Source organism: Aegilops tauschii, chromosome 6 (assembly GCF_002575655.3).
Source record: "Aegilops tauschii subsp. strangulata cultivar AL8/78 chromosome 6, Aet v6.0, whole genome shotgun sequence".
Taxonomy (NCBI): Eukaryota; Viridiplantae; Streptophyta; class Magnoliopsida; order Poales; family Poaceae; genus Aegilops; species Aegilops tauschii.
In genome coordinates this window covers 57880161-57901077 of record NC_053040.3, presented here as the reverse complement: position 1 = coordinate 57901077, position 20917 = coordinate 57880161, and positions in this window count along the sequence as shown.

Genomic DNA, 20917 nt, shown 5'->3' with positions numbered 1-20917 from the left:
GGGACAAGCTCGTGTCTACCCAAGACCACGACTTTCCCGATTTCCTTCCGGTATGCATGAGGAGCTCAAGAGGATGATCCAAAACACTAGCGAATCCATTGCTGACCACAAAATATCTCCAAAGCGCACTCATGCACGAGACTTTATCGCTACATAGAGCTAACGTATACTCCAAGTTAAAAGGTGTTGTAATCGCATCAAAACACCACAACAAAATATTATGCCAGAGTTCAGAAATGCTTGCCTTCAAGAGTATGCAAAGGATGCACTTTTTGAAAGCTTTCCCTTCTCTCCAAAATCCTATTTTGAGAAATATTCAAATAACAGATATTTCAAACACAATACAAAAAGTTGTCTCAAATATTTTTGAAATAAATCTTAAAATAAACTAGATGAAATTTGAGAGAGGTAGGAAAAAGAATCAACTCATTTGGAGTTTTATTTTAAAAGTTATAGCTGGTCAAAGTCTGGTCAAACTCTGTTTTAATAAAATCAGAAAAAGGAAAACGCTTCGGGGAAAATACGTTTTCAAAGCAGAGGTGACGTACTCCGGATCTTTGCGCTTTCACTTAAACAGAGAGAACGGCCGTGCGGGTCACTGACAGTGGGTCCAGAGGGCCCACTGGTCAGGTTTGACCGTTCTTCCCTCCTCCTCCTCTCTTCTACCCGACGGGAGCGGGGCTCCAGCGATCGCCGGCGACGAACGGCGGCTCCTTGAGGGCATCTGAGGGTAGGGATGGTTCGGCCAGACCGAGGCGGTCCTCTCAGTAGGCGCTAGGCAGGTGGGGACGGAGGAAGTCACCGGCGGCGAGCTCCGCGGCGGACGGAGGTTCGGGAGCAAAGTGAGTTTTGGGGTCCGGTGATCTCCGATCGAAGCTGAGACGCTGGGCAGCTCCGCAAGGACCAGGGGAAACTACTGGTGGCGTCGGTTGGGCGAAAGGGTGGCTGGCTGCGACGTATTGCACCGGAGTTTGGCGGCGGCCGAACTGGCCGGAGTTGGGGAAGATGGCCACTACGGGTCGATCCACTGCTTGGGGAGCGCTAGGAGGGGAGTCTGTGGTTGCCTGAGGTCTTGCACTAGCTCGAGGACCCTTTAAATAGGCGCTCGGGGCTGGGCCGTGGCGGCTGATGATAAGATCGCCGGCGACAGCCGTGCTGTAGCTGCAGAGCGACGTGGCGGCGACGAGCGCGTGCCGACGAGCTTCGGGATAAGATCGAGCTATTCACAGGGGCAGCTGGTGCGCTGGTGTGGTTTGGGCGGTGCCGAACATGGCAGAGGCCGTTGCCGACGCCGGCGTGCCGCCAAGGGCGCTGCCAGCGGCGCTGCAGGGCGCCAGAGAGTGGCGTGGAGAGGGAGCGGGATAGTGCGCGGTTCAGCGGTGGAGCAGGGGCCAGGGTCGGGTCGCGTCGAGTGCGGCAGTGCGGCAGTGCGGCGCGGCGGCTCAGTGCGCGCGCATGCAAAACGTGCGCTCTGGGCGCGCCCAGAGCACGCACGGCACCTGCTCGACGAAATGCCAGGGCGGTCTAGAGCGCGAGGGTGGGGCTGGCAATTAACAGGACTAGGGTCGGGGCAACTAGGAGTTCAGTGGACAAGGTTGCTGGATAATTGGAGCAAGTTCACAGTGCAAACTAGAAAACATGCCCCAAGATGACTGTGCACACTAAGTGCTCGACAGAATGCCAAATGCATTTAGGCAACTCTTGGAGTGGCCAAAGTCTCCAGATCAGGGTCTCCTTAGATGCAGAAGATGGTGGCAAGATTACTTGGGCAAAACTAGAAACTTGTTAGTGCAAGTTTTGCAAAATTCCAGTTTTGGACAGAAAGAAAAGGGTTTATTGCCTGCACTCCAAAACCTCCTATGAGTCCACTCTTCTGGACTTAATGGTTTTGAAGGGAGGGCTACAAGCAGGAAAAAGGTTCATGGGCACCAGAGCAAAATAAAATGGGGTTGCAGTTCAAATCACCAAACTGGACCAGAATGAAAAAGAGGTTGTTTTACTCAAATTTTTCAAAGAACATCACTGGGTTTTTGCATGGAGTTGAATTGTATGCATCCACTGACATCTCCAAACACTTGGAAGAATTTTTAAAGAAATATTTTAATGGGTTGTAGTGCAAAAGTGCCTACTGGACCAGATTGGAAAAGTTGGTGTAGAGCTCAAAATCTGCATTGGCCAAAAGGTATTTTTGCATAAAAGTGATGTAAAAGCATCACATGACATCCCCAAATTTTGGTGAAAAATTTAAATGCATTTGTCAAATGGTTGTAGTGCAAAACAGGCTCCAAATTCAATAGAAATCATTTTTAAAAGAATAAGGCTCTGAGAAAACAAATCTTGCAAAAAAATTAAATCCACTGATAAAGAATTGTTTTATCCTAGAGGGTATTCAAGTCCAACAATACCTTTTGGAAGTTTTTCCACTTGAAGTAAAAATCCACAAAACAAAAGGGTAAATCCTGACAAATGGAAAAAGTTTTATTTCCTCGCAACATTTTAATAAATAAAACAAGGCCAAAAATTTTGGGTGTCACAGGCAAAAAATTTGAAGCTGAAATCTCTGAGCTGAAGAACCGCCTGAAGACTCAGGAAACTGAGACCCGGAAGGCCAATGCCAAATTCGAGTTCAGTGTTGCTGCACAAGAGAAGCTGAAGAAAAAGTTTGAAACTGAAAGGAAGACTTGGGCCGAGGAGACTTGCTTTGGTCAGCTGGGCTGAACAGGCAGAGGCTGCTCTGACGGAGAGAACCGCCAAACTCTCCGGCTTAAAACGCCATGTGTCACAGATAGTCACAGCAATCTTCGGTAAGTCATTCTGCAAGCCTTCAAACAAGTTCACATTCTCGGTGTCTCATAAGTCCCATCATTGCTAGCGGCTTACCAGACGTTGTTAAACAGGTCCCAGAAGCGCCAACCTCAATCAGAATGTGCTGACCAAGCTGAAGGCCGTGTATACCTTGGTTGAGCAACTCTACACCGGGTCACAGCGTGCCTTGGCCGTTGTGGCCCTGTCCAATGAAGTTCCGACTCACCTGGCGGACATGCTTCGGCGGCTTGCTGTTGTTCCTCAACGCTTCCAAGAGCTGCGACGGGCCTCTGCAAGAGCCGGAGCCATAGCTGCTCTGAGCCGGGCCAAGGCTTTCCTCCCGGAGCTAGACCCGGCGGAGATCGCGCTTGGATACCCCAGTCTGAAGGAAGACGGTACTCCCTTTGACCAAAAAGATTTTGCTGATTGTGTGAAGAGTGTGCGCCCGGTGGCTACCTTAATTGGGAATGACACCGACCTCACCAAGTATCAGCCGGGCTATGACTCGGAGAATCAGAGGATCCCCACTCCACGCTACGAAGCAATCAGCTTGATCCCTCCGACTCGTAAGCATACCTTCGCCCCGGAAGTTGACCCGGCCGGGTTAATTGACGAGGAGGCTCAATTTGAAGCGTTGAGCGGCATTGACTGGAAATCGTCAACCTTCCAGGTCATAGGAACAGCCGGAGGAGCGGAGAGGGATGAGCCGGAAGCTTCGACCCAGCAAGCATCTTGACTCTTTAGGCAGCCCATGGTTATGCTTGTTAAACAATGCCTCACCTTTGGACTCGGGGAGTCTTGTAATAGAGTAGGACAAACATTTTAACTTTGTCGTGCCATCGTGCACGTGTTGAATGCTTAACTCCATTGAAGTTGCTTCCTTATATTCCTCCGGGTCATAATTGATCATTTATTTTCCTTAAGCTCGAATAGCTGTCTTTAACCATCCTGCATAGAAAACAAGTCACAAGTCTCTACGCGGCTTACCGCACTGAGAATCATAGATCTTATATATATAACCCGGAATATGAATCCAAGTCACCAAAGACTGGTCCTCGATTATATCCTTGATGTAACCATAATAGCATACTTACACTCCTTCAAGTATAATTCCGGTTTATGTAACCCGGATAATAAGGTTGGTACCTCAACTCCGGTTTACCAGTATGGACAATGCTTATTGTGTGTTACTAACACTGTGAATCAAAGTTAAGTCGGCGGAATAAGAACCGCCGTGCACACTGTTGATACAACCAGAAGAACTTGTTGTAAATCAGAAAATCGAAACTTAGGGGCTTCCGGTTCGAATACGAAAAGAGACCCGTCCCAAAGGGGTTAAGCTAAGATTCGAATGCGATCATATAGCCCCCAGTGGGTTTGGCGATGCCGATCAAGAGGGTACCGACAGCTATGTTCTCTTTGGTTCGAATACGACCCATGTTTGAACAGGAAGCCCCCAAATGACCTTAAAAGTTGTTTAACGACGCTGATTCGAATACGATCCACGTCGGTTCCCAAAGGGGGTTAAGCTATGATTCAAATATGATCAAGGAAACTCCCCGATGAGCTCGGCAGTATGCCAATCAAGTGGGTATCGACAGCTATGTTCTCTTTGGTTCGAATGCGACCTATGTTTGAACAGGAAGCCCCCAAATGATTATGTTGTTAACGGCTAGATTCGAATACGATCGTAAGCCGGATCCACCTCCAAGTTACCATGTGACCTTGTAATGGAAATAACACATTTACCTTTGGAGGAGAAAAGGACAGAGGTCCTGCTTTATTGCTTATCATAATATATACATAGCTATAGAAATATGTACATTATGAGAGCTGGTGGCTCAAGTGTAATAAGGCCGAAGCTGAGCTATGTTCCACGGCCGACGGGTCTCTTCCTCCGACTTGCGTGAATCTTTGTGCTCCCGAATGTCGATGAGGTAGTATGACCCGTTGTGCAAATTCTTGCTGACCACAAAGGGCCCTTCCCAAGGCGGGGATAACTTGTGCGCATCTGTTTGATCTTGGATGAGCCGGAGCACCAGATCCCCTTCCTGGAAGACCCGGGACTTAACCCGGCGGCTGTGATAACGGCGCAGGTCTTGTTGGTAAATCGCCGAACGAGCTGCTGCCACATCACGCTGCTCATCCAACAAGTCAAGAGCATCTTGGCGCGCCTGCTCATTATCCGCCTCAACATAAGCCGCCACTCGAGGTGAGTCATGACGGATGTCGCTAGGGAGGACTACTTCCGCTCCGTAAACCATGAAGAAAGGCGTGTAACCCGTAGATCTGTTAGGAGTAGTATTGATGCTCCATAACACGGAGGGTAACTCCTCCACCCAACAACCCGGCGTCCGTTGCAAAGGGACCAAAAGCCGGGGCTTGATACCCTTCAAAATCTCCTGATTAGCTCTCTCAGCTTGACCATTGGATTGAGGGTGAGCCACTGATGAAACATCAAGTCGAATATGCTCTCGTTGACAAAACTCCTCCATGGCGCCTTTAGACAGATTGGTACCATTGTCAGTTATGATGCTGTGTGGAAAACCAAAGCGAAATATCACCCTTTTCATGAACTGAACCGCAGTGGCCGCGTCACACTTGCTAACTGGCTCTGCCTCAACCCACTTTGTGAACTTATCAACCGCCACCAAGAGGTGGGTCTTCTTATCCTTAGACCTCTTAAAAGGCCCAACCATATCAAGCCCCCAGACCGCAAATGGCCAGGTAATTGGAATCATCCTCAGCTCCTGAGCCGGTACGTGAGCCCGTCGTGAGAACCTCTGACACCCGTCACATTTACTGACCAAGTCCTCTGCATCAGCATGAGCCGTCAACCAGTAAAAACCATGACGAAAAGCCTTGGCCACAAGGGATTTTGAGCCGGCATGATGGCCACAATCCCCTTCGTGAATCTGACGTAAGATTTCTTGACCCTCCTCAGGGGAAACACAGCGCTGGAATGTTCCTGTGACACTGCGGCGATGCAGCTCACCATTGATAATGATCATTGACTTCGACCGCCGGGTTATTTGTCTGGCCAAAGTTTCATCCTCAGGCAAATCTCCCCGGGTCATGTAAGCCAAATATGGCACTGTCCAGTCTGGGGTGATGTGGAGAGCCGCCACCTACTGTGCCTCCGGGTCAGGGACTGCCAAGTCTTCCTCTGTAGGCAATTTGACAGAAGGGTTATGTAAGATGTCCAGGAAATTATTAGGCGGCACCGGCTTTCGATGGGAGCCCAGCCGGCTTAATGCATCAGCCGCCTCGTTCTTCCTGCGGTCGATGTGCTCTACTTGGTAACCCTGAAAATGCCCAGCAATGGCATCAACTTCGCGGCGATAAGCCGCCATGAGAGGGTCCTTGGAATCCCACTTGCCTGATACTTGTTGAGCCACTAAGTCTGAATCGCCGAAGCACCTTACCCGGCTCAAGCTCATCTCTTTAGCCATCCGAAGACCATGGAGCAAGGCCTCGTACTCAGCCACATTGTTAGTACAAGGAAACATCAACCGTAGCACATAATGAAACTTTTCACCTTTAGGGGAAGCCAATACAACTCCAGCCCCCGAGCCCTCCAATTGCCTAGACCCATCAAAGTGAATAGTCCAATATGTATTATTCGGCTTTTCTTCCGGCACCTGTAGTTCTGTCCAATCGTTGATGAAATCCACCAAAGCTTGAGATTTGACGGCAGTGTGTGGTATGTATTTCAGACCATGAGGCCCAAGCTCTATAGCCCACTTAGCCACTCTTCCTGTGGCTTCTCTGTTTTGGATGATATCACCAAGGGGAACAGAACTAACCACGGTGATGGGGTGGCCCTGAAAATAATGCTTAAGCTTCCGGCTTGCCATGAACACCCCATAAACAAGCTTCTGCCAATGTGGATACCGCTGTTTGGACTCTATGAGCACTTCGCTGACGTAGTAAACCGGCCGCTGAACCGGATACTCTTTACCCTCGTCCTTGCGCTCCACCACCACAGCCACGCTGACGGCTCGTGTGTTAGCAGCTACATACAGTAATAAGGGCTCCTTATCAATCGGAGCAGCAAGGACTGGGGGCTCACCAGCTGTCTCTTCAAATCCTCAAAAGCAGCATTAGCAGCATCATTCCAGATAAAGTCATCAGTTTTCTTCATCAACTGGTACAGTGGCATGGCCTTTTCACCCAAACGGCTTATAAACCGGCTTAAAGCAGCGATACGACCCGCGAGGCGCTGGACGTCATTTATACACGCCGGCTTAGCCAGAGAGGTGATTGCCTTGATCTTCTCTGGGTTAGCTTCAATGCCTCTGTGAGAAACCAGAAAACCCAAGAGCTTGCCTGCAGGAACACCAAAAACACACTTGGCCGGGTTAAGCATCATCTTGTAGACCCGGAGATTATCAAAGGTTTCTCTCAGATCATCTATCAAGGTTTCCTTCTCTCTGGACTTAACCACAATATCATCCACATAGGCATGAACATTGCGCCCAATCTGGTTATGAAGACAGTTCTGCACGCAACGCTGATAAGTCGCCTGTGCACTCTTGAGTCCAAAAGGCATAGACACATAACAGAAGGCTCCAAAGGGAGTGATGAACGCTGTTTTCTCCTGGTCTTTAACTTCCATTTTAATCTAATGGTATCCGGAATAAGCATCCAAGAAACTTAAGCGCTCACAACCCGCCGTAGCATCAATGATTTGATCAATACGGGGGAGGGCAAAAGGATCAGCTGGACATGCCTTGTTTAAGTCCGTGTAGTCCACACACATCCGCCAGGTGCCATTCTTCTTGAGCACGAGCACCGGGTTAGCTAACCACTCTGGGTGAAAGACTTCAACAATAAAACCGGCCGCCAAGAGCCGGGCCACCTCTTCTCCAATGGCTTTCCGCCTCTCCTCATTAAACCGCCGAAGGAATTGCCTGACCGGCTTGAATTTCAGATCAACATTGAGAGTGTGCTCAGCGAGTTCTCTAGGTACACCTGGCATGTCAGAAGGTTTCCATGCAAAAATGTCCCTATTCTCACGGATGAACTCGATGAGCGCGCTTTCCTATTTTGGATCCAGATTGGAACTGATGCTAAACTGCTGAGATGAGTCACCTGGAACGAAATCAACAAGTTTAGTCTCATCAGCTGACTTAAATTTCATTGCCGGCTCATGCTCCGTAGTCGTCTTTTTCAGAGATGTCATATCTGTTGGGTCAACATTGTCCTTGTAAAACTTCAACTCCTCTGTTGCACAAACAGATTCTGCATAAGCCGCATCGCCTTCCTCACACTCCAAGGCTACCTTCCGGCTGCCATGAACCGTAATGGTCCCATTGTGACCCGACATCTTGAGCTGCAAATACACGTAACACGGCCGCGCCATGAACTTAGCGTAAGCCGGCCGCCCAAATATAGCATGATACGGACTTCTTATCTTAACCACCTCAAAGGTTAATTTTTCCACCCTGTAGTTGTACTCCTCTCCAAAAGCCACTTCCAGCTCAATCTTGCCCACTGGATATGCCGACATACCAGGCACCACACCATGGAAAACAGTATTGGACTGGCTGAGATTCTTATCAATCAACCCCATACGTCGGAAAGTCTCATAATAGAGGATGTTGATGCTGCTGCCTCCATCCATGAGCACCTTAGTGAATTTATATCCTCCCACCTGAGGGGCCACCACCAGGGCCAGGTGACCCAGATTATCAACCCGGGGAGGGTGATCCTCCCTACTCCACACGATAGGCTGCTCAGACCATCTTAAATAGCGTGGAAACGCCGGCTCAACAGCATTCACAGCCCTCTTATGAAGCTTCTGATCTCGCTTACACAGACTGGTGGTAAACACATGATACTGTCCACCATTGAGCTGCTTTGGATTGGTCTGATAACCCCCTGCTGCTGTTGATGACCCTGGCCGGACTGCTGATTAAAGCCCCCTTGACCATTCTGAGGATTAGGATTTGAGCCGCCGCCCGGGCCATGAAAACCGCCGGCGCCTGAGCCGCCGCCCGGGCAATTGTTGCCATTAAAGGTATTGGAATTCTTAAAGGCCTTCATGATTGCACAATCCTTCCATAAATGAGTAGATGGCTTCTCCCTAGAGCCATGCCTTGGACAAGGCTCATTCAATAACTGCTCAAGCGTCGGGCCTGACCCGCCGGCTCGGGGAGGTGGCCTCCCCTTGCGTCGCGGGTTGTTACCCTGTGAGCTGGCGTTGGCCACAAACTCTAGGCTGCCATCGGCCTTACGCTTGCCACCTCCTTGGTTCGCCGGGTTATGCTGAGGACCCTTGCCATTGCCGTTCTTCCTTCCCTTCCCTGTCCTTTCATCATCCGACGCGGGGTCCTTGGTACTATCAGAGTCGGCATACTTGACGAGAGCCGCCATCAGCGTACCCATATCGTTGCAATCACGCTTGAGCCGCCCGAGTTTCATCTTCAGGGGCAAGAAACGACAATTCTGTTCCAACATTAAGACTGCAGAGCCGGCATCCATCTTATCAGATGAATGTATTATCTCCTTGACCCGGCGAACCCAATGGGTTGTGGACTCACCCTCCTGCTGTTTACAGTTAGTTAAGTCCACAATTGACATAGACTGCCTACAGGTATCCTTGATGTTTTGGATGAACCGGGCTTTCAGCTCAGCCCAAGACCCGATAGAATTGGGTGGCAGTCCTTTCAGCCAAGTGCGGGACGTCCCATCCAACATCATGGTGAAGTACTTGGCCATTGCCGCTTCGCTGACCTCCAGCAACTCCATAGCCATCTCATAGCTCTCGATCCAGGCTCCGGGTTGTAAATCAGCTGTGTAGTTAGGCACCTTCCTTGGCCCCTTGAAATCCTTGGGCAGACGTTCATTACGGAGAGCCGGCACTAGACAAGGGACTCCTCCGGTCCTTGTGGGGATACCCACGTCGGTGGAAGCCGTTGGATAGGCCGGGGGTGGCTGGTAAGCCGTCAACTGAGGCACCTGCTCCGGCTCTTGCCGTGCCCTGTCTTGGTCTGCTGCGTGAAAAGCTCCATTATGAGCCGGGCCATGGCCAGGAGGCATGTCCTGGCGTCGGACGTTACTTGAGCCGGTTGCTGAGGCCATGCGTCTGCTATAACTCGGGCTCCGGCCTGGACGAGGGGTTGAATGAATCCTGTCCCGGCTATAAGAATACGCCTCTTGCTGCGCCAGAGCCGTCTGAAGGAGTTCTCGGACCCGGCGGGTTTCAACCGCCGCTGGAGAGTCACCGTCAATTGGGAGAGTCGCCAGCCGCGCTGCCGCGGCGACCATGTTTTCCAATGGGTTGGCATAACGACCCGGGGGTATTGGCACGTACTGAGGCGGGGCAGGGCTCACCCGGGGAGGCCCCATCACTTGGTGTTGAGTTGGCGTTCCAGTCCCGGGCGTTATGATCTCCGGCGGGTTACTAGGCCCTGCGCCAGGCGTGTTGAAGAGGTTTCGAGGATCATAAACCGGAGGGAGTCAAGACTGGGCCTTTTGGTGCCTCCTTCTCATGACCTCATTGGACGCGTTTTGATCCATCGTGAGACGGAAAGATTGTGCCTGAATCAGCTGAGTCTGGGCGTCGAGAGCCGCGCTCTCTGCAGCCATCCTGATCCCTTCCGCTGCCAGATCCTCCTTGGCTTTTACTATATCTAACTTTAACTGTGCCACCTCCGCGTCATGCTGAGCTTGATCCACCGGGTCAACCGTAGCGGTCAACAGGGCCGTCATCTTGTCCATGAGATCCATCAGCACCTGGGCCGGCGAGGGCACCGGGTTTCCTGACCCGGCGGCAGGGTTTTGGACAGGCTGTGCACCGGCCATGAAGATTCCAACCCGGCTTGGCGGCTCAAAAGGGTCCGGAATACTGTCGCCGTCGGAACAGCCCCCGAGCCTGCCATCCTGGAGTTGATATAACGAGTTTGACTCATCCGTAGCCGACTCGCCGTCAGAGCCTGCGGCCGTCTCATCACCAGATCCAGATCCTTCAGAGAGTCCTCCATGGACACACCCCACGAAAGCATGCTTCAAGGCAGGTAGAGCCCGGGCGGGCCGTGCACGCTGAGCCGTCTTGATGAGATCGGTGCAGAGCTCCAGCTCAGTGCCCGGCTCACCAATTTTGCCAATGAAGACGTGGATTCCGCCGAAGGGGACCCGGTACCCATACTCGATTGAGCCGGCGTCGGGACCCCAGGTCGCATCGTCGATGTAGAGCTTGTCGCGACGACTCTTGGTCATCCGGCCCACAGCGTATCCCTTGAGCCCTTTGAAGCTGCCCTTCAAGAACTCAAATCCACCGTGCGCTGGCCCCACGGTGGGCGCCAACTGTCGTGGAATTGTCACGGTAGATGTCCTTGAGCTAGGACTTAGTCGTGGAGCCATCGCAGCTAGGAAGCTTAAAGGGGTTAAACGGGACAAGGAACACGAGGGTTATACTGGTTCGGCCACTTATGGTGAAGGTAAAAGCCTACGTCCAGTTGAGGTTGTATTATTTGGGGTTTCGACGACCAGGAGCTAAACCGCCCTGCCTGGTTATCGATCTGACTTTTACTTGTCCCTGAACCGCCGCCGGGTCGTCCCTTTATATAAGGAGGTTGACGCCCAGCGGCTCTCAGAGTCCCGGCCGGCTCATAACAGTGTCCGGCTCAGACTCCTAACTATTCTTGCCTTACACTACAAGTCTTGCCATAACGGCGGTTTGTAACTACGGGCTTTAAGCCATCTCCGGGTCTTAAGCCCATCTTTGGCCCGCCGTCTTCAAGCTTGGTGCTGGGCTTCGCGTGATGACCATTAAGAGTAACACGGCCCCTCCTGGGCAGGTGACTCTAATGGTTATATCCTCAACACTATCCGTTTTAGTTAAACAATATACATGTCAACTATTTCATGCCCTCTTTTTTCCACACTATCTATTGCATCTGTCTCTCATACAATGTCTGTACATTCAACTATGTTTCCTGTTTATCAGCCATTTGAATTGGAGCGGGTGATGCCAGTATCTAGCGGACTAAAAACATGGTCTTCAAATAAAACAGTGCTACCTCTTGGTGGAGATAGCACCCTGGTTGTACATGCACAAGAACCAGCCCTACCACACATAACCCAAACTCTCGCAGATTGTACCCCTACTGCGATGGACAGAGAACCAGCTTTACCCAATCTAACCCCAACCCCAGCCGATAGTAACCTAGTTCCTGTTGACACAGCACCATCTCCACCACAGAGCTCCCAAACAAGAGCAGTTAGTAAGGCAGCTCCAGTTCCCAAAGGGCCAGTACTATCACGGCGAACCCCAACACCAGTTAGTACGCCTATTCCTGTGGAGGAAGCACAACCAGCTAGTCGTAGTTTAGCATCTATCGCATTTGATGTTGTTAAATCGTATGTGCGTATCTTCCCATCTTGGAAATATTATACTGAAGATGGAAAATGCCAGTTGCATGTGTTTGTCCAGGAGTTATGTGTAAGTAATGTTATTCATGGCAATTACTTTGCTTCGTCCCATACATCCTACCTCCATGATGGTTCTAATACAGCAAATTTTACCATTTTTCTCTATAGAGAAGGACCGATTTGGAAACTCGGGATGAGGTAACCTGTGCTAATACCTCTGCTATCTTCAAGAATGCTTGGTGGCAGTATCGGAATTACCTGAAGAAAACGTAGTCAATTGGATCCTTTTTTAACTATGATTGCTTTGCTCTTGTATCACTGTATTTACTCATACAAACTTATTTTTAAATTGAAGGATCCAATCGAAACTCCAATGGCACAGCCGGTATGTTCACGCATGTTTCTTTAACAGGTTTGCTCTTATCAATAGCTCTGTTGATTTCAATTTCAATTGTGTATACAGTTGACTTTCATATCATGCACATTACTAGCATCACAACAGAGCCAATAGTGTTGTTGTACATGTAGACCCGTGGTACCCATCTGAAATCTTGTTGTGCCGTGTAGTTTCCCACGCTTTGTATTCTTTCACTGCTGCTTTGTCTTGAACTGATATGATTTGAACCGTGTCTCTATTTTGATTTGGCAAGACAATGCAGTGACCATAGGACATAGATATATGTTTGTTTGATGCTTTTATTATGTACTAGTACTTGGCAATAGAAGACTTGGTAGTTTAATCCTGTCCACCTTACTAATGAACTGGTTCACCGAATGAGTTTCATATACTAGTACATGCTAAACTTGTTATGTGTCTGCTTGTTTCTTCTTTCAGAATGCTGACAGAATATTGGGGAAGAGTGCCTTATTAAGCAATGGTAAAGGAAGTAATGCAGATAAGGTTCAGGATAGTGACACATCCTTGTTGGTCTCCAACAAAGCTAATAAAACAGCTAAGGAAGACTATCTTGAAGACAGCGAGACAACCCCAAAGTCCTGTCTTGCTTTAGTGTTCGAGTTACTGGCCACTACCGCTTGCACAAGCTATTCAAACTCACTGTCTGAATCAGTTCGGTTTCTTGAGTCTCAACTACAAGCTGAAAGACATCGATCAGCTGTACTGCGACAAGAAGCGGAAGGACTGCGGAAGTCCCTGGAGCATTCAGATGCATACTTTCTGGTGCAACAGCAAGCGTTGGAGGACTTTAGCGCCAAACAGGACAAAGCTAATCAGCTTGCTAAGCTTATTGCCAGCATGGTGGATACCCAGGATAACGTTTCTTGAGCTCTTCTGAAGTTGTTTCAGTTATGCTCTTGTTTTGCTGCCGCGTTTATTTGCACTGGTGGCCAATTTTGACGGCCAGTGTATGTAATGTGCTGCTTTGTTCCCTATATTTGCACTGGTGGCGAACTTTGATGCCCAGTGGATGTAATATGTGTAATAGCGGTAATAGGCTAGCGTTAATTGCTTGCTTATTTATTTCCTTATTGTCTTGTTTAGTTGTTTGCTTGTAGTCACTTCAGTTCTTTTTCTTTTTTTTCCTAGTGGCCACAATAGCCTATTTTTGGTAACTAGGCCAAAATAATCATGGCAACACACGGACTGTTGTAACCATGGGCCTCCTGCAGGCCGTATGATCCATGGGCCTTCGTCCGGCCGTAGGATCCATCGGCCTTCTATACGGGCCTTAGGGTCCATGGGCCTTCTACGGGCCGTAGGGTCCATGGGCCTTCTACGGGCCGTAGGGTCCATGGGCCTTCTACGGGCCATACTATCCATGGGCCACATACGGGCCGTAGGATCCATGGGCCTTCTACGGGGCGTATCATCATTTCGCCAATCATGGGCCGTACTATTCGTGGACCATAACGGGCCGTTAATAGGCCGTATTTGATAACTCTATGAAAACAGCCCAACGGGTTTTTTTGACATGAAAACGGCCCAACGTATTAACGGTCCGCAAACGGGCCGACTGTAACGACGGGCTGAATTTGGCCCACAAGCAGAAAATGACAGTAACGGGCCGTATGTAACCGAATTCAGCAAATGAGCCCAAGAATCAATGGGCCCTGAGAAGGCCGAAAGATAACTTGGGCTGGAAACGGCCCAATGGAATAACGGGCCGTTAATGGGTATAAAGTGATACACTGTTCATTACGGGCCAGTTTCACCACGGGCCGTTAATGGGCCAAGAGTTACAAAGGTCCTCATATGGGCCGAAAGAAGTCATGGGCCACACATGGGCCGGAAGTTAAAACGGGCTAAATCATATTGGACGGCCCAGATGACGCTACTGGGCCTAATTCGGATAGGGCGTAACAGGCCCTAGGTTAGTGGGCTGTAAATGGGCTATATGCGAACAGGCCATTAACATGCTTTTCGTGGGCCGGCCCGCCACCTTTTGACCAAGTCAAACGGGCCGGCCTTTTCACAGGAATGGGCCTCTGTTGGGCCGTGCCACGTGTCACCATATCATAGGCGCCTTCGGTCCAATGAGCGGGTGACATCTGTCCCAACGGTGAGCCGACACGTGTTTCCTCCAACCAATGATGATTTTACATGTGGAAAATCCCCATTGGTCGGGGCTGTTAACGGGTTATCGGATCCAAAACCCGACCCGATAGCTTAACGGTGTTCCGTTACGGTGGATGCCACGTGTCGGTCACCCTTGACGAAAGCACTTCTGTGACGCGCGATTTATCGTCATGGAAGTGGACACTTCCGTGATGATAATTTTGGTAATGTCATGGAACACTTCTACGACAACACAGGTATGACTATCTTGATTCTGTCATAAAATCGTCATGGATGTACATGCATGACAAAAAACGCGACCTACTGTGACAAACACGTATCATCACGGAAGTGTATTTTTTTGGTAGTGCACATATATCAGTATGTGTGATTTCCAATAAATCTGTTGCTCGCTCCATTGTTCCAGAGAACGGAGTTTTAGTCATATTGCCCATGAGGCATGGTTCGCAAGTACCAAGTGATTCATAATCAAGTGATTTCAAAAGTCCATCAGTATGGAGTTTCTTCATGCGCTTTACACCAATATGACCCAAACGGCAGTGCCACAAATAAGTTGCACTATCATTATCAACTCTGCATCTTTTGGTTTCAATATTATGAATATGTGTGTCACTACTATCGAGATTCAATAAAAATAGATCACTCTTCAAGGGTGCATGACCATAAAAGATATTACTCATATAAATAGAACAACCATTATTCTCGGATTTAAATGAATAACCGTCTCGCATCAAACAAGATCCAGATATAACATTCATGCTTAACGCTGGCACCAAATAACAATTATTCAGGTCTAAAACTAATCCCGAAGGTAGATGTAGAGGTAGCATGCCGACGGCGATCACATCGACTTTGGAATCATTTCCCATGCGCATCGGCAACTCGTCCTTAGCCAATCTTTGCTTAATCCGTAGTCCCTGTTTCGAGTTGAAAATGTTAGCAACAGAACCAGTATCAAATACCAAGCACTACTGCGAGCATTAGTAAGGTACACATCAATAACATGTATATCACATATACCTTTGTTCACCTTGCCATCCTTCTATTCCGCCAAATACTTGGGGCAGTTCCGTTTCCAGTGACCAGTCCCTTTGCAGTAGAAGCACTCAGTCTCAGGCTTAGGTCCAGACTTGGGTTTCTTCACTTGAGCAACAACTTCCTTGTTGTTCTTCTTGAAGTTCCCCTTCTTCCCTTTACCCTTTTTCTTGAAACTGGTGGTCTTGTTTACCATCAACACTTGATGCTCCTTCTTGATTTCTACCTCCGCAGCCTTTAGCATTGCGAAGAGCTCGGGAATTGTCTTATCCATCCCTTGAATATTATAGTTCATCATGAAGCTCTTGTAGCTTGGTGGCAGTGATTGAAGAACTCTGTCAATGACACTATCATCAGGAAGATTAACTCCCAGCTGAGTCCAGTGGTTGTGGTACCTAGACATTCTGAGTATATGTTCACTGACAGAACTATTCTCCTCCATTTTGCAGTTGTAGAACTTATTGGAGACTTCATATCTCTCAATCCGGGCATTTGCTTGAAATATTAACTTCAACTCCTGGAACATCTCATATGCTCCATGACGTTCAAAACGACGTTGAAGTCCCGGTTCTAAGCCGTAAAGCATGGCACACTGAACTATCGAGTAGTCATCAACACACGACTGCCAGGCATTCACAATGTCTGCAGTTGTCGGCGCGGGTGGTACACCTAGCAGTGCTTCCAGGACGTAATTCTTCTGTGCAGCAATGAGGATAATCAAGTTACGGACCCAGTCCGTGTAGTTTCTACCATCATCTTTCAACTTAGCTTTCTCTAGGAACGCATTCAAATTCAAAGGAACAGTAGCACGGGCCATTGATCTACAACAAAATAGACATGCAAAATACTATGAGGTACTAAGTTCATGATAAATTAAAGTTCAATTAATCATATTACTTAAGAACTCCCACTTAGATAGACATCCCTCTAATCATCTAAGTGATCACGTGATCCAAATTAACTAAACCATGTCCGATCATCAGGTGAGATGGAGTAGTTTTCAATGGCGAACATCACTATGTTGATCATATCTACTATATGATTCACGCTCGACCTTTCGGTCTTAGTGTTTCGAGGCCATATCTGCATATGCTAGGCTCGTCAAGTTTAACCCGAGTATTCTGCGTGTGCAAAACTGGCTTGCACCCGTTGTATGTGAACGTAGAGCTTATCACACCCGATCATCACGTGGTGTCTCGGCACGACGAACTTTCGCAACGGTGCATACTCAAGGAGAACACTTGTACCTTGAAAATTAGTGAGAGATCATCTTATAATGCTACCGCCGAACTAAGCAAAATAAGATGCATAAAGGATAAACATCACATGCAATCAATATAAGTGATATGATATGGCCATCATCATCTTGTGCCTTTGATCTCCATCTCCAAAGCACCGTCATGATCACCATCGTCACCGACGCGACACCTTGATCTCAATCGTAGCATCGTTGTCGTCTCGCCAACTATTGCTTCTACGAGTATCGCTACCGCTTAGTGATAAAGTAAAAACAATTACAGGGAGATTGCATTGCATACAATAAAGTGACAACCATATGGCTCCTGCCAGTTGCCGATAACTCTGTTACAAAACATGGTCATCTCATACAATAAAATTTAGCATCATGTCTTGACCATATCACATCACAACATGCCCTACAAAAACAAGTTAGATGTCCTCTACTTTGTTGTTGCAAGTTTTACGTGGCTGCTACGGGCTGAGCAAGAACCGTTCTTACCTACGCATCAAAACCACAACGATTTTTCGTCAAGTGTGCTATTTTAACCTTCAACAAGGACCGGGCGTAGTCACACTCGATTCAACTAAAGTTGGAGAAACAGACACCCGCCAGCCACTTGTGTGCAAAGCACGTCGGTAGAACCAGTCTCGCGTAAGCTTACGCGTAATGTCGGTCCGGGCTGCTTCATCCAACAATACTGCCGAATCAAAGTATGACATGCTGGTAAGCAGTATGACTATTATTGCCCACAACTATTTATGTTCTACTCGTGCATATAACATCTACGCATAGACCTGGCTCGGATGCCACTGTTGGGGAACGCAGTATTTCAAAAAATTTACCTACGATCACGCAAGATCTATCTATGTGATGCATAGCAACGAGCGGGAGAGTGTGTCCACGTACCCTCGTAGACCGAAAGCGGAAGCGTTTAGTAACACGGTTGATGTAGTCGAACGTCTTCGCAATCCAACCGATCAAGTACCGAACGCACGACACCTCCGCGATCTGCACATGTTCAGCTCGGTGACGTCCCTCGAACTCTTGATCCTGCTGAGGCCGAGGGAGAGTTCCATCAGCACGACGGCGTGGTGACAGTGTTGATGAAGTTACCGACGCAGGGCTTCGCCTAAGCACTACAACGATATGACCGAGGTGGAAATCTGTGGAGGGGGCACCGCATACGGCTAAGATCAAATTTGATGTGTTCTAGGGTGCCCCCCTCCCCACGTATATAAAGGAGGGAGGGGGAGGTCGGCCGGCCCTCATAGGTGCGCCAAGGGGGGAGGAATCCTCCTCCTAGTAGGAGTAGGACTCCCCCCTTTCCTAGTCCTACTAGGAGAAGAAGGAAGGAGGGGGAAAGAGAAGGAAGGAGGGGGCGGCGCCCCTCCCCCTAGTCCAATTCGGACTAGGCCCATGGGGGGCGCGCGGCCAGCCCTTGGAAGCCCCTCTCTCTCTCCCCTAGGCCCAATAAGGCCCATTACTTCTCCGGTGGTTCTGATAACTCTTCCGGCACTCCGATATTTATCCGATGACCCCCAGAACTCATCCGGTGTCCGAATAACATCGTCCAATATATCATTCTTTATGTCTCGACCATTTCAAGACTCCTCGTCATGTCCGTGATCACATACGGGACTCCGAACTACCTTCGGTACACCAAAACACATAAACTCATAATATCGATCGTCATCGAATGTTAAGCGTGCGGACCCTACGGGTTCGAGAACTATGTAGACATGATTGAGACTCATCTCCGGTCAATAACCAATAGCGGAACCTGGATGCTCATATTGGCTCCCACATATTCTACGAAGATCTTTATCGGTCAAACCGCATAACAACATACGTTGTTCCCTTTGTCATCGGTATGTTACTTGCCCGAGATTCGATCATCGGTATCTCAATACCTAGTTCAATCTCGTTACCAGCAAGTCTCTTTACCTGTTCCGTAATGCATCATCCCATAACTAACTCATTAGTCACATTGCTTGCAAGGCTTATAGTGATGTGCATTACCGAGAGGGCCCAGAGATACCTCTCCGATACACGGAGTGACAAATCCTAATCTTGATGTATGCCAACCCAACAAACACCTTCGAAGACACCTGTAGAGCATCTTTATAATCACCCAGTTATGTTGTGATGTTTGATAGCACGCAAGGTGTTCCTCCGGTATTCGGGAGTTGCATAATCTCATAGTCAAAGGAACATGTATAAGTCATGAAGAAAGCAATTGCAATAAAACTCAACGATCATAATGCTAAGCTAACGGATGGGTCTTGTCCATCACATCATTCTCTAATGATGTGATCCCGTTCATCAAATGACAACACATGTATATGGTCAGGAAACTTAACCATCTTTGATTAACGAGCTAGTCTAGTAGAGGCGTACTAGGGACACTTTGTTTTGTCTATGTATTCACACATGTATCAAGTTTCCGGTTAATACAATTTTAGCATGAATAATAAACATTTATCATGATATAAGGAAATATAAATAACAACTTTATTATTGCCTCTAGGGCATATTTCCTTCAGTCCGACCAATTTGGATCTATTGTACGCAGCCTTTCCCTACATTTCTGCAAGAGGCTGTTTCCGGGACTTGAACCCGTGACCTCTTGGTCACAAGGCACCAGCTTTACCACTGCGCCAAGGCTCCCCTTCACATTTTCTCTATACGCATTTACCATTTTTGAAATCCTTGGTTATTATTATTTTAAATGTTTTTACGTGAAGTGTTTTTTGTGGTATATTTATTTAGAATAGTTGGAAGCAGGAACAAAAGTAAAAAAAGAGCTAAAAATAAAAACAAAAAAGGTGAAAAAACCGTCAAAAAACGAGGTTGTGTCCTCCCGCGTGCCTGGTCTAGCTCATCTCGCACCTCCTTCAGGTGAGCCTTCCCTCGGTCTCGCTTGAAGCGAGGTATATCCGCGCCCTCCAACAGGCCAAGCACAGACCGTTTAGTGATATGACAGGGCATGCACGTCACGGGTCAAGCACGTGTGCTAATGGGCCGGCCTGTAAGATTCGGCCCATATGGCCAGCAATAGTGATTATCATGCTCATGAGACATGAGTAAAACAGGCTCCATTTGGATATAGTGGGCAATATGGGATAGGGAGATAAGCGGAAATTCATAGTTGATCCCGAGCTCATATGCTCCCATGAAAAATAAATTCAAAAAATAAACAAATATAATTAAAAAATCTGAAAATTTCGGATCATTTACATAAACGATGCACGTGCGTGTTAGGTGCATGCAAAATTTCATGTAGAATGACATTCCAGGGGCTTTGGACAAAAAACACAATACTCCAAAGAAATAGGCATTTTGAAACACCGACTTTGTTTTTTCTTTAGAGCTTCTCGGGTATCATTTCTTGATGAAATTTTACGCACACTTAGAACACTCCAGTATCTTTGGTACCAATTTTTTCTTCAGATTTATCGATTCTATTTTATTCTTTCAATTTTATTGTTCACACGAGAACATATGAGCTCGGGTGGAGAAATGTCGTTTCAAGAAATAAAGTATCTTTCTATACAAAAGTTGTTCGGATTCTAACATTTTGATCGGTACACTTTGCACTGTACTAACAATCTGATTTGCTGATATCTTTTATTGGCCTTAGGTGCTCAAAGTCGAAACTAGCAGAAACCTCGCTCTCTTCCCCCGGGGTGGTGGTTTCTAGTGGCCAAGACGGAGGGGACTGGCAGGAGCTAGGGCTCCCTATGATCCCAAATTTGTGCACGTATGTGATTGTTTTGCGCTTTTAACCTTTTGTATTTTATGAAAAATACATGTATTAATGTAATTTGGCTCCTTTTGTCAAAAGTTCGAGTCATTTGATTCTTGGCTCCGCCACTGGCGGCGTCCCACCTTTGGCCAAGCTCCATCTCACCAACCACATAACA